At 38.3% G+C, this 12,673-nt stretch overlaps 1 protein-coding gene across 4 annotated transcripts in view; it reads right to left on the reverse strand.

Moving 5' to 3' along the window:
* The window catches only part of nrcama (neuronal cell adhesion molecule a), a 73,374-nt gene extending 67,358 nt beyond the window's left edge, over window positions 1-6,016 (reverse strand). For 3 of the 4 annotated variants that reach the window (XM_059326114.1, XM_059326117.1, XM_059326115.1), the window contains exon 1: window positions 5,831-5,913. The gene's annotated coding sequence lies outside the window, so the exon portion shown is untranslated. Of the gene's footprint in view, window positions 1-5,830 lie in introns of all 4 variants that reach the window. The other variant, XM_059326116.1, reaches the window with a different exon arrangement.
* Window positions 6,017-12,673: the final 6,657 nt, after the last annotated feature.

Raw genomic sequence — 12,673 nt, forward strand, 5'->3', positions numbered from 1 at the left:
CATTGTCAATAAAATGTTAAAATTGTGGAAACATAGACATCCAATTTCCTAGAGCCTGGGGTATTTGAAATATGTTGTTTTGTCCGAACAACAGTAAGAAACCAAAATAAACTCACAAAGAAGTCATCATATTGGAGTTTTCGCTTTGCTACCCGTACACCTGACATTAAAACCCCCATGAACTCAAGCCTCTCTGACACAGTTGTTGTGTGCACAGCTCGTCCTCATACATTGTGCAGAAACTGGTTCTCTCCATCTCCAGGCAATAACATCATCTTTCAAAAAAAAACACACACACAAAACCATCTGTCTTTTATGCAAGACAGCGTGAACAACAGCATCTGCTCTGTCAGAGATCTACGGTGTCACACTCCAGACCCACTTTAACTTTCCACTATTTTCCAATTCATCAATCTTCACCCAGTCATGCTAATTTAATGTGTCCTGGTGCCTTAATGAAAACAGCCATTCAAACATGTCCAGCTGTGAGCAGAGGGTGGGGGGGGCTTTATGTACCTCCCACCCCCGAACCCACCATCATCACCGCAGGGTGCTGATGCTATTAACCCAAAGCATACACAAGCATCTACACTGCAAAAAAAGCAAACTTGTATTTTTCGCCTAAAACAATGATTTAAGTTGGTAAAACTTGGAAATATAAATTATTGACATTTAGGGCAATAATGTAAGTTAGCACAACAAAGGAAGCCAGTTGTATGCTTTGTGAGTTGTTGTTACTTATATATTTAAGTTGGGGTTCACAACAAGGGACAATAGTTCTGCTAACTCTTATTTCTTTGTTGTGAATTGCGGGAAATCGGTGAAATTCTGTCATTCGGGAAAGCTAGCGGCTAACTGATGCTATCGGCTAACTGATGCTAGCGGCTAACTGACGCTAGCAGCTAACTGATGCTAGCGGCGCTGCTTGTTACAGCTACAAGAGTAGCCATTAGCGTAACAATGCTAACTCAAAATTGTGGTGGCAACATTAGCTGACATTTCATAGCGGTGTTACAATCGTGCCAATTCAGCACATTGCAGAAGTTAGCAGAAGTAAGGATTAAAAGTTATTACAATGTAAAATTTCAAATATCTGAATTCAGAGTTGAGCAAACTCAAAGACAAAACTTAAAATATTTAGTCTAATTGTCCAACTTAAAATTTTATCAAAGTTTGTTGCCTTGAAATTTTGAGTTCACCCAACTTTTCTTTTTTTGCAGTGTAGGAGGCTAACTGCAGCTTCCACATACACATGAGCCAAGAGTTTCTATAGGCTGAGACAAGAAGCAGGATGACTTCATTAACATGTGCACCTGCAGACTTCTGCTGGTTGTTTGTGGGGATTGAGCCTAACAACCTCTGGGGAGGAATTAAAAAAAGAAGCATTGTTTCCTGGCTGCAGCAGCGGTTATTGTCTGAGGCAGCGACTAAAACACTAATTGCAGCATTGTATGCAGTGTTAGAAACGCACAAAGCAGAATCATGCAGCTGGAAAATGCAGATGTGCAAACAGATTTTCTCACAGCATCTCCTCAGTATATCAGGGATGGGGTGGGCTGTAAGCAAAAAGCAAAACAAAAATTTTACAAATATTGGCTGATAGCGTTAATTATTATTATTTCTATTTCCCCCAAGAAGGTGTGCCAATAGTAAGCCAAGTAATAAGTCAAGAAATAAAAAAACTGAATATTTTCTGGTTCCAGGTTCACAAATAATGATTTTTTTGTTTTTCTTTCTTTTATCAGTGTAAATTTTAATAGATTTCAGTTTTAAATGTTGGTCCGGAGAAAATGTGGTATTTAAGGTCATTAGGGTTTTTTCAGAACTTCTGACATCGTAATTTTCTAATAATTTTCTATTCATTTCTGAATGGAGATTGTTTTTTTGTTGTTGTTTTTTTAAGTCCTGCTTCTTTTTTCCCTCCAAATAGAATTTTGTATAGCTTTGTACAAAAGGGAGACTTCTTATACATATTTCATTTTTTTTAATGGTTTTGATTATAAGTGTTTGTTTTCAGTCCAATCATTGCAACAGATAATAATATTGATATATTATTGGAGTTTTACCGTTAAACTGTGACATTTTCTGAGTCAGTTAGCGTGAAAATCTCATATTTTTGTATCCCGACAATCAACAAAACTATTTTTTTATACTCAACCAATTGTTTCTTATCGAAACATTAACATGTGAGCATTTGCAACCTTTTCTTCTATTTAGTTCTATTTCATCTTTATAGAACTTTGGGTAAATTTTTGGGTGTAAAACTGTTTGCTAAAATAAGCAATCAGGAGTTGTCACCAGGGACATTAGGTAATTATGACTTTTAACAGATCATTAATCGATTATAATATAATATATATATATATATATATATATAATAATGGGCAGAATACTGGTAATAGTATGCCAATGTATCAGAATCACAAAATATACTGGTTTTCAAAAAAACAACTCTTCAATAAACATGTCACTTCTGTACATTTTCTTTGGCGTTGTGCAGTATCAATCCCACCTGAGTGAGATGAAAGGAAGTTGACCTCGACCCTAATCCCCCAAACAGCCTGAAAGCAACATTGTGCATCTGCCGAGTCTGAAAATTGTGTCATCACTTCAGGCGACAGTGGGCAGAATGAGGACGAGAACCTAAACCCACCATAAGCTCCATCACCTGACTCGTGTCTAATGGGCCGTGGATAAACGGGAGAGATGATGACACCGCGTCTGCCGTGAGTAATGGCTCCGTGCTGCTCTGCCATGGCGAGTCTGCAGAGTCGTCAGGAGACTGAGGACACGTCGTGGACATTTACGACGTCTCTTGGGATGAAAAAGCTCGCCAGCGGTGATCGTGGTGCCAATTCACACTATACCTGCCATACCATTACATGCCACAGCATTCATTATATGTTGATGTACTTCTAACTCAGGCGTGTCCAAACTATTCCACAAAGGGCCGTGTGGCTGCAGGTTTTCGTTTCAACCAAGCAAAAGCACACAGTTTGACCAACCAGCTGTCTGAAGACTGAGATCAGTTGATTAACTGAGTCAAGTCTGCTGTGCTGCTGCTTGGTTGGAACGAAAACCTGCAGCCACACGGCCCTTTGTGGAATAGTTTGGACATGCCCGTTCTAACTGATCAAACGCTCAGATAAACTAGAAAAAATATGTTTTTTACGATTAACCCTTTATCAGGCAAAGAACTGTATTTGGTAACTTCAGGTAATATTTCGAGAAAAAAGTTGCAAATTTACTAGGTTAAAGTGGCAAATCTACAAGAAAAAAGTCACAGGTTTAAAGTGGCAAATCTGTGCCAAAAAAGTCGCAGATTTACGAGAAAAAAGAGGGAAAAAAGCTACTTTTTTCTCGCATATTCGCCACTTTAAATCTCATAAATCTGCGCATTTTTTTCTCGCAGCAAGCTGCAGCTCTTGCCAGCTTAACTGGCAATGTGTAAAGATGACTTTTATTATCTTTTAGCTAAATATCCTGGCATTTGTTTCCTTTGTATGCATATGTTTTGCTTGACTTTGAACACAAGTTTTGTAAGTTATGTGATAACAAATATTCAGTGTAAACTGAAAATACTTAAATATTTAAATTCATAATACGCCGCCAGTGTCACTGTTTCTTCGCTAACATGCTTTTAAATCTCCCGGGAGACCGGTGTGTGCAATGCTTTATAGGTACTCGGGGTGCACGGAGGATACAGACATGCATCCTTGGAATTTGGGGAAAAAGGACCCTGGACATTGGGACAGTCCTTCAGCAGATGTCGATGACGTAGAATCCTTCAAATTCAGCAGTTTGAGGATCCTTCTTTGACTTTGGGATACAGCATTTGACTCCACCATTAGCAGGAAGAGCACAGGTGTTACTAATAACATTAACGACGGCTCCGCTCTGTTCAAGTGTCTTAATGGGATTCAGCCATTATTTCATCTGATTGTTTACACCTGTGCTTCTCCTCCTGCGACATATTACCATGTATTCTGTGAAAAAGGCCCATTAGTGTCACATCTAGACCCATTTTCTTTGTGATTCACAGATAAAAGGTCATAATATAAGTGCTGAGAGGCTTCTAACGGAGGAAAACACAGACACAGTGAGAATATGACATGCCACCTCTCAGCTCCTCCTGAATACAAGAGTACAGTACGAACTGCTGACTGGAACTCTCAGAATGTAGTTAAACAGGATGATATTAGCATTGTGGTGCAGCTTCGGGTTTGCACAACACACCAGAAGGCTACACACTCACAGCAGTCAATACAAAGCTGCACGTAGTTTATATAAGCAAGTGAACGCTGCATGGTTGAGGGTCAAAGTGAACATGCTGCAGAATACACGGTGTTACAATAAACAGCAGATGCTGACTGCAAATATTAACACTGCATGAAACAACTCACACCTCTGCATCATCAGAAAGTGGGATTCTTATAATATTATCATCTGTAAACTGCACATAATATCACCAAGGTTATTTATCACCAATCAGAAAAACACACACGTGTTCTGCAAAACTCATGTAGCAACAAATGGAATTAAACCACTAGCCTGTTTATCGAAAACTTTAGTAATGCTTTAGTATATAATATGATGCAGCAATAAGGGACACACATAGTATGTCACATTCATATCAGCGTGCGTATTAATTCTGTTGTGTATTGTCACAATCTTAATGCATATTGCTTCTGTCTTGACATGGGCTTCAATTGACTACAACTGATGTATCACGGTGTCTAATTGATAGATGCATGAAAATAGCCAGACTGTCCACGTTACTATTGCATGTGATGAAGAAGAGCAGCAAATCCTGACATTTTAGAAGCTAAAACCAGAGAGTGTTTGGCTATTTTGCTTGAAAATGAACTAAAATAATGAATCGATTAATTGAATAATCCTTTCAGCACCGACACTGACTGCAAATGTTGATGATGATTCGGCTCAGGGTTCCTTTAGACATTTCAAATCCACAAGATGAATCATGTGTGAGTGTAACCAATCCAATGTCAACTTCAACTGCTGAGTAAACCTTGAATGTTATCCACTCCTCTCTGCCTTTAATTAACACCTTTATGCTTTTAGAGACATGCAGAAAGACATATATGCCTCTATTAGATAAAAAAATATCAATTAATGTTCCTTCAGGGAACCCTGTAATTGATTTTATGGAATAAACCATGAAAAACGTTGGTCAATAAAAAAAAAAGAGGCTGTTGCACCCACCCCCTATACTGATCAATGGACACCTGCTGACTGTTCATATCTCCACATCTAATATGTGCAAACGAGGCCTTAGTCTGCCCGTCTTGGAGTCAGAACACTTGGATTGACAGCTCGAGGAGCTGAGCTACATCTGGCAGCATCACTGGGAGACATCAAATAATCCGCTCAGCCTGCGGGGCCTGCACCGGCCGGCGGCAGCAACAATAAGCACAAACCTCCTAATGCTGCTGCTGCTGCTGCAACACCACTGAATACATCCATTCAATACAGCGGCCGATCAACACATTGCTTCCCTCCCTCTGCTTTGCTCTTCAGGATGCAGTGCATGCACCGCGGTGAAGCTGCAATGATGCTCAGCAGAATCCAGATTTTTTTTTTCTTACAAAAAACACGACAATCGGCGTCCATATTGCTGTATTATTTGCACCTGGTCATCCTAGTCATGGTGCATATGAATGCTGGTAATGCACCGACTTGACACATCCACTGCACCAAGCGACATATGTTCATACTGAAGACAACAGAGGTAAAAAAAAAAAAAAAAAAAGCGATCTCCATCTTCAATAAAAAAGAAAAGAAATCAGAGAGAGAGGTATGTTTAACTCACCGTCTGCTGCAGACCGGCTCCTGTTTCCTCCCCCAGCAGAGTGTGTGTGTTGATGCTGTAGAAAATGATGAGGTGTGTATGTGTGTGTGTGTGTGTGTTTGAGGGAGCGTGCCCGGCCGGTGTGTGTCCGTCCCCCTCAGCCGCTGCAGCAGCAAGCTGTGGTCCTCACGGATCCTCCGCTCCTCACCAGCCGCTGTCAGAGATCGTCTGTAATTTCAGAGGATGATTCACTAGTTAGCGAAATTCTGGGACGTTTTCCAGATCCATGCCACATATGTGGGTGTGTTGTTTATTCCCAGCTTCAGTGCTCACCCTTTATAGAAATGGATATGTCAAAGCATATTAAGGCTTACACATGTGTGTCTTTTAATATTTTGTTTTCAGAATTTCTCAAAGAGGAACTGCATTCATTCCTATGAGCTAGGGTTCGACTTCTTGCAAGGATGTCCAATGGACTTTGTATGTATACTTAGAAAATAAAAACATAAAAAAAGTGTTGCTACTTTTATAAAGCTTAAGGTGAAACGTGACAAGAAAAAACTTAATGCTTTGGGTAATTTTTAGGAAGAGTTGCGGAATGACCAAAATACATTTCAAAAAGACCAAAAAAATGCTAAAACCACCAAAAAACTAAATCGACTGAAAAAGGACACACAACTACAAAGAGACTCAAAACAACTACAAAGGACAAAGAACATGACATCAAAACAACACAAAATGACCAAAATAACCAAAAAAGAAACATGATTAATACAAAGTGACAAAAAACCTGCCAAAACAGTGACCAAAAAAATTACAGAATGACAAATAACAAAGAGACCCAAAGACACAAAATTATTATAAATAAATGCAAAATGACCAAAATAACCAAAAAGGAAACACAATGAATATAAAGACAGGCAAAATGACCAAAACAAGTACAAAGAGATGCAGAATTATAAAAAAAGATTTTGCCTAGTGGAAAGAAACACTCAGAATACACATTTAGGGTTTTAATTGTTCACACTTTATCTCTTTAAGTCTGTAGGTTTCCCGTAAATTTACCAGCATTTAGGATAACATCATGCCTCATTTACATGTTTAAACTGATAATTAGATTTTTTGATATAACTTAAAATATTAAACTGGGTGTTTCATGGTGATGTCTGCTATTTTTACTCTGTTCTCTTGTCATGTTTCCCTTAAGGCCATCCTGCTGCAGATTTAAATCAATATTGGTCTAAAATGCATGGCTGCAGTGGGAGGGAGACTCCAGTCTCTATACGCTATGTTTGGTAGACGGAGAATACATCAGAGTGAGACCTCTTATTTTCTCCTCCACTATCAGTTAGTCGGTGCCAGTCCAGTGCAGAAAGAAAGAGAGATAAAACCGAATCTACAGCGACCCCGTTTAAACGACCGGCAGCAGCGGGACCTGCAGACAGAAATGTGTGAAATAAACAGAAACCCTGCAGAGTTCTGTTTTTGTGTCTGATAAAACCTCTCTGTATTCCTCCAATATACATGGAAAGTGTGTTTGCCAGTATCCAGACAATCTTCTAAACTTCAATATATTTCTTATTTACGTATAATATATTTTCATCAATGAAGGAGTTGGTTTTTTATTTTTTTTTATTTGCAAGGATATTTTTAAACTTTGCTTTAGCACATCTATCACTGGCTCGTTTGGTATCTTGATGGACTGTTTTTGCGGATGTATATGACCAAAATAGAAACAAAATAAATACAAAGAGGCAAAAAACACCAAAATAGTGAACATAAAAAGCCACAAAATTACTATATAGATGTAAAATGGCCAAAACAACTGAAACAATAACAAAATGAATACAAAGAGAGTCAAAAGTACCAAAAAAAAACCCTAAGACAAGTACAAAGAGACAATCATCAAAACAATGACCAAAAAAGCCAAAGAAAAAATACAAAGAGGCACAAAATGACAAAAAAAATACTAAAACGACCAAAAAAATCCCAACGACACACAGCGACTACAAAAGAAACATAAAATTACTTTGAGTGTCTAGAAAAGCGCTATATAAATTAAATGTGTTATTATTATTATTAAAGACACAAAAAACATGAAAAGATGCTTGGTGAAAGAGATGCAGAGAAAACAACAAATAACAGCTCCACCACTATATCACTCTATCACTGGCTCGTTTGGTATCTTGATGGACTGTTTTTGCGGACATATATGGCTGTGCAATAATAAATGCAATGAATGATTAATTGTACATTTTTATGGGGTATCCTGATGGTCTAAGAGCTTGGGGTGCTAATTGAACTGCAGTGTCCCCCTCAGTTTGGGCCCTAGTAGGGACCCTTATTCCATGTCACTCCCTGTCACCTCTCTACTGTCAACTCTACAAAAAAAAAGAGTTAAAAGGCTGAAAAATCACAAGGAGTTTAGGTCTAATTTTTTTCAAACTAAAAAAGAGAAACCAAACAAATCTTCACATTTGAGAAGCTGGGATTATGACAATTTTGTACGAGGAAAAAAATGTAAATGATTACTGTGTAGGAAATTAGTTTAAATCAACTCCCACTAATTGTTTCAGCTGTAGGCTACCTAAACTGTTGGGAAGTTTAATCTACATCAAAAACATTATATTTTATAAGTGCTTTGTATCTTTTGTGTGCAAAACTCTAGCTTTGTAAAGTAACTTAAGCTGTCAAATAAAGATAAGTCAAGTAAAAAGTATAATATTTCCCTCTGAGGTGCAGTGGAGTTGAAGTAGTGTGAAGGAAATTTGGTGTCTCCTGCATGGTGGGACATGAAGTAGGCGGCGACCTACTTGATATTCAAGACGCAAGGCATTGTGGGAACTCACTCTGTGAACTTAACTCTGATAACACCATGGCTGCGGTCGAATAGTCAAAAAAATCAGCTCCTAAGTCCTTTCCTAACCACTTTTCCTTAACCTCAATGGAAAACGTCACGAGGTCAAGGAACGATGAGAAGGAGAATTCATGAGGAGTTAGGAGAAGACGATCGCGGTGTTTAGAGAATCCGACTGCACTTACACTCAGTCTACGTCATCACGCGACGGCAAATGTTGATGACGTCGGCCTTATATGCTGCTACCGCAAGGAATTATGGGACGGCATTACCTCCTTTCCTTTCGTAAAGGATGGTCCGGTGTATCCTATGCTAAAGGAGATACTAAAGGAAGCATTGAAGCTCCTTTCCTTAACAGTTAGAGAATTCGAACAGCTCTTATCATGGCGGCTACGATAATACTTCCGGGTCATTTCACTCAGTTAGGAAGGTTCCTAAGCAAATTTGACTATTCGACCGCAGCCCATGAGAGAGGGGAACATGTAGACCAGTGGGCTCTGTCCTGATGTGATGTAAAAGGCGGGAAGATAGGGGCCACATTGAGGCTTGCTGAAGAATCAATGCTGGGAACTACAACAGATATACATCGAGCGGTGTATGGGACTTTGTTGTACTGTAAAAGAGCCATTCGGAATTGTGCGGTGTATGGAATACGAATGTGCTAATAAAACTTGCCGAACAGAGTATTGAGTGCTTTGTGTTTGGTCAGCTCACCCATTAACTTAGTGCAGTTGTCAAAATTGCCACAACAGTAGAAAGCGGCACAGAAAGAAAAAAAAACTCAAGTAAATGTACTTTGTTACATTCCACCACTGGACTCAGTGGACATGTATAATGTGGATTAAACTTGATGTTTCTGAATGTTTCCTCTGTCAGATATGACACACAGATGTTTCTCTGCCATGGACACAGGACATGTGGACACAGCAGACACACACATGATGTCAAACACACCACTCCACATCACATTTTGACCTCACCCCTCCAACATCACTCAGTTCCAATCTGGGACAGACGGAGCACGTCTCACACACATTAAGACCCTGTCATCAACAACCACCACTAGCAGTCTCACACACTTTGTCAAATGAGGGGTCTCTGTTTAACCAATAAGAACCCATGGTGACACCCGTGTAACAAACACGTTAAGTCTTCTATTTTTTGCTACTAGGCTTAGTTTAAACCCATTTAACAATTCTAATCCGTTAATACGGTATCCAGTATTGCATTTAACTTGTTTTGACCATATTTCCTGAACAAATTAAAGTCACAATTTTGATAAACAAAAGGACACATGGTTATTTGTATTTATTTATTATCGATTTATTATTATGCTACTTAAAAAAATCTAAAAAATAATTTGTTGTTAAACAGAACTAATAATGTCACAATTTTGATAGATGTTGTGGAGATGCAGAGAAAAAGGCAAATTTGTGTCTATTTTTTTTTTATTTTAAAATACGAAATATTATAAACATAAATACTATAAGCGCCCAATGTAATGTTTATGTCACATCACAGATCTTTGACATTTAGGGATAGTGTTTTTGAAAACACATCAGAACTGCTGGAATATCCCCCATAACTTTCCTTTAAGGATAACTGGGTCTGGGTTCTTATAGGTTAAATATTTAAACATTGTGACCATCATTTTTAACAAAAAGTGTGAAGAGTCGAACCTCGGAGCTTGGCATTTACTGCTATGGTGTATTCATGTGTAGCTCACCCTAAGGCACCTTCAGGTCATCAGCACTGTGTGGGGAAAAAAGGGCATTCATGTAGTTTCTTCACATGATAAATGTAACACTCATCCAGGCCAAGGGGCACACTGCAAAAAAAGAAAAGTTGGGTGAACTCAAAATTTCAAAGCAACAAACTTCGATAAAATTTTAAGTTGGACAATTAAACTAAATATTTTAAGTTTTCTTTTTGAGTTTGCTCAACTCTGAATTCAGATTTTTGTCAACTCAACTGTAAATTGTACTAACTTATAATTTAACATTGTAATAACTTTTAATCCTTACTTCTGCAATGTGCTGAATTGGCACGATTGTAACGCCTATGAAATGTCAGCTAATGTTGCGACCACAATTTTGAGTTAGCATTCATACGCTAATGGCTACTCTTGTAGCTGTAACAAGCAGCGCCGCTAGCATCAGTTAGCCGCTAGCATCAGTTAGCCGCTAGGATCAGTTAGCCGCTAGGATCAGTTAGCCGCTAGCTTTCGCTAATGACCGAATTTAACCGCTTTCCTGCATTTCACAACAAAGAAATAAGAGTTAGCAGAACTATTGTCCCTTGTTGTGAACCCCAACTTAAAGATATAAGTAACAACAACTCACAAACTTGTTTTTGAGCAGACAACTGGCTTTCTTTGTTGTGCTAACTTACATAATTGCCCTAAATGTCAATAATTTATATTTCCAAGTTTTACCAACTTAAATCACTGTTTTAGGCCAAAAAATACAAGTTGGCTTTTTTGCAGTGCATTGGCTCTTAAGACTAATTAATGTACTGTACTGTATGTAATGTACTGTAATGGTGACGAGTCCTGAGGAACAGCTGGGACCAGTTAAGACAAAGACGGTTTTTTATCAACAGTGTGTTGCTGTGTCTGTGTGAATGCAGAAACCTAACAAGCTCACTGATTTAAATGAGTTATTGTTCTCTGTGGGTGTAACGACCAAAACTTATCTTTTCAAACATCTTATTGTTGATCTAGAGGATTTAAGTTTACACTGTACAGACACTGTGGGCACAGGCCTGTTGTTTGACATTCACAGTGGCTGTTGGACAAATAGGATGTGTGTGTGCAGGTGTGTCCCCACACACACTAACCGACTGGCAGAGATCTGTGGAGAGCAACACCACTGTGTCAACTGTTGGGCCGTTTCTTGTCAATGAGGAGACGTGATGACGGATGGTTTTTACAGCGTGACATTACAGGCATACCACTATGGAGTGTGAAATACTTTCAGGCGCTTTATTATTTTCACTACCGTTTTTTGAAACTAGTGTGTATGAAAACAAATAATGAGCTAAAATTGTTCAAGACAAAACACTTGATATGTTTCAGTGTCATCTTACATTTTTAGGATCCACGCCAAGCCCTCTCTGGGGACTGTGTACTTTAAAACCAGTTTGTACTGCCCAGGATATATTATAGAGCCACAATGTCTCTTTGACAGCCACCAGATACAGATACAGACTCCATACTGTTACTGTTTACATTATAGTGGTCCTAAATTGGTCAGAGAGCTACATCACTGATTACTATGATGTGAAACAGCTGGATCCAACTATCCTGAGCTGACCCAGGTAAGATGACAGCGGTCAGCAGGAAGATGAATGACCAAAACAACAACCAAAAGAGACACAAAATGACCAAAATGACAACAAAGAAATGCAACATGACAAAAATAACCAAAAAGACACAAAATGACTACATAGAGCCAAAAAAACACCAAAACAGTGACCAAAAAAAGGCAGAGAATGAATATAAATAGATGCAAAATGACCAAAATAGAAACACGAATACTAGGAGGCAAAAGTAAAAAAAAAAAGACCCAAACTGATAGACAACAAAAAACAACATCAAAACAGTGACAAAAAAACCTCAGAATTACTTTATAGACACTCAAAACAACTTACAAAGAGACAAAAAATGACCCCAAAAAAGCATAATTACAAAAAACTCATGAAAACAGTGACAAAAAAGGCACATAATGGCCATAAATAAAAGCAAAATGACCAAAATAGAAACAAAATAAACACAAAGAGGCAAAAAACACCAAAATAGTGAACATAAAAAGCCACAGAATTACTATGTAGATGTGAAATGGCCAAAACAACTGAAACAATAACAAAATGAATACAAAGAGAGTCAAAAGTACCAAAAAAACCCTAAGACAAGTACAAAGAGACAATCGTCAAAACAATGACCAAAAAAGCCAAAAGAATAAATACAGAGGCACAAAATGACAAAAAATAGACACCAAAAATACTAA

This window comes from Centropristis striata, chromosome 22, assembly GCF_030273125.1.
Source record: "Centropristis striata isolate RG_2023a ecotype Rhode Island chromosome 22, C.striata_1.0, whole genome shotgun sequence".
NCBI lineage: Eukaryota > Metazoa > Chordata > Actinopteri > Perciformes > Serranidae > Centropristis > Centropristis striata.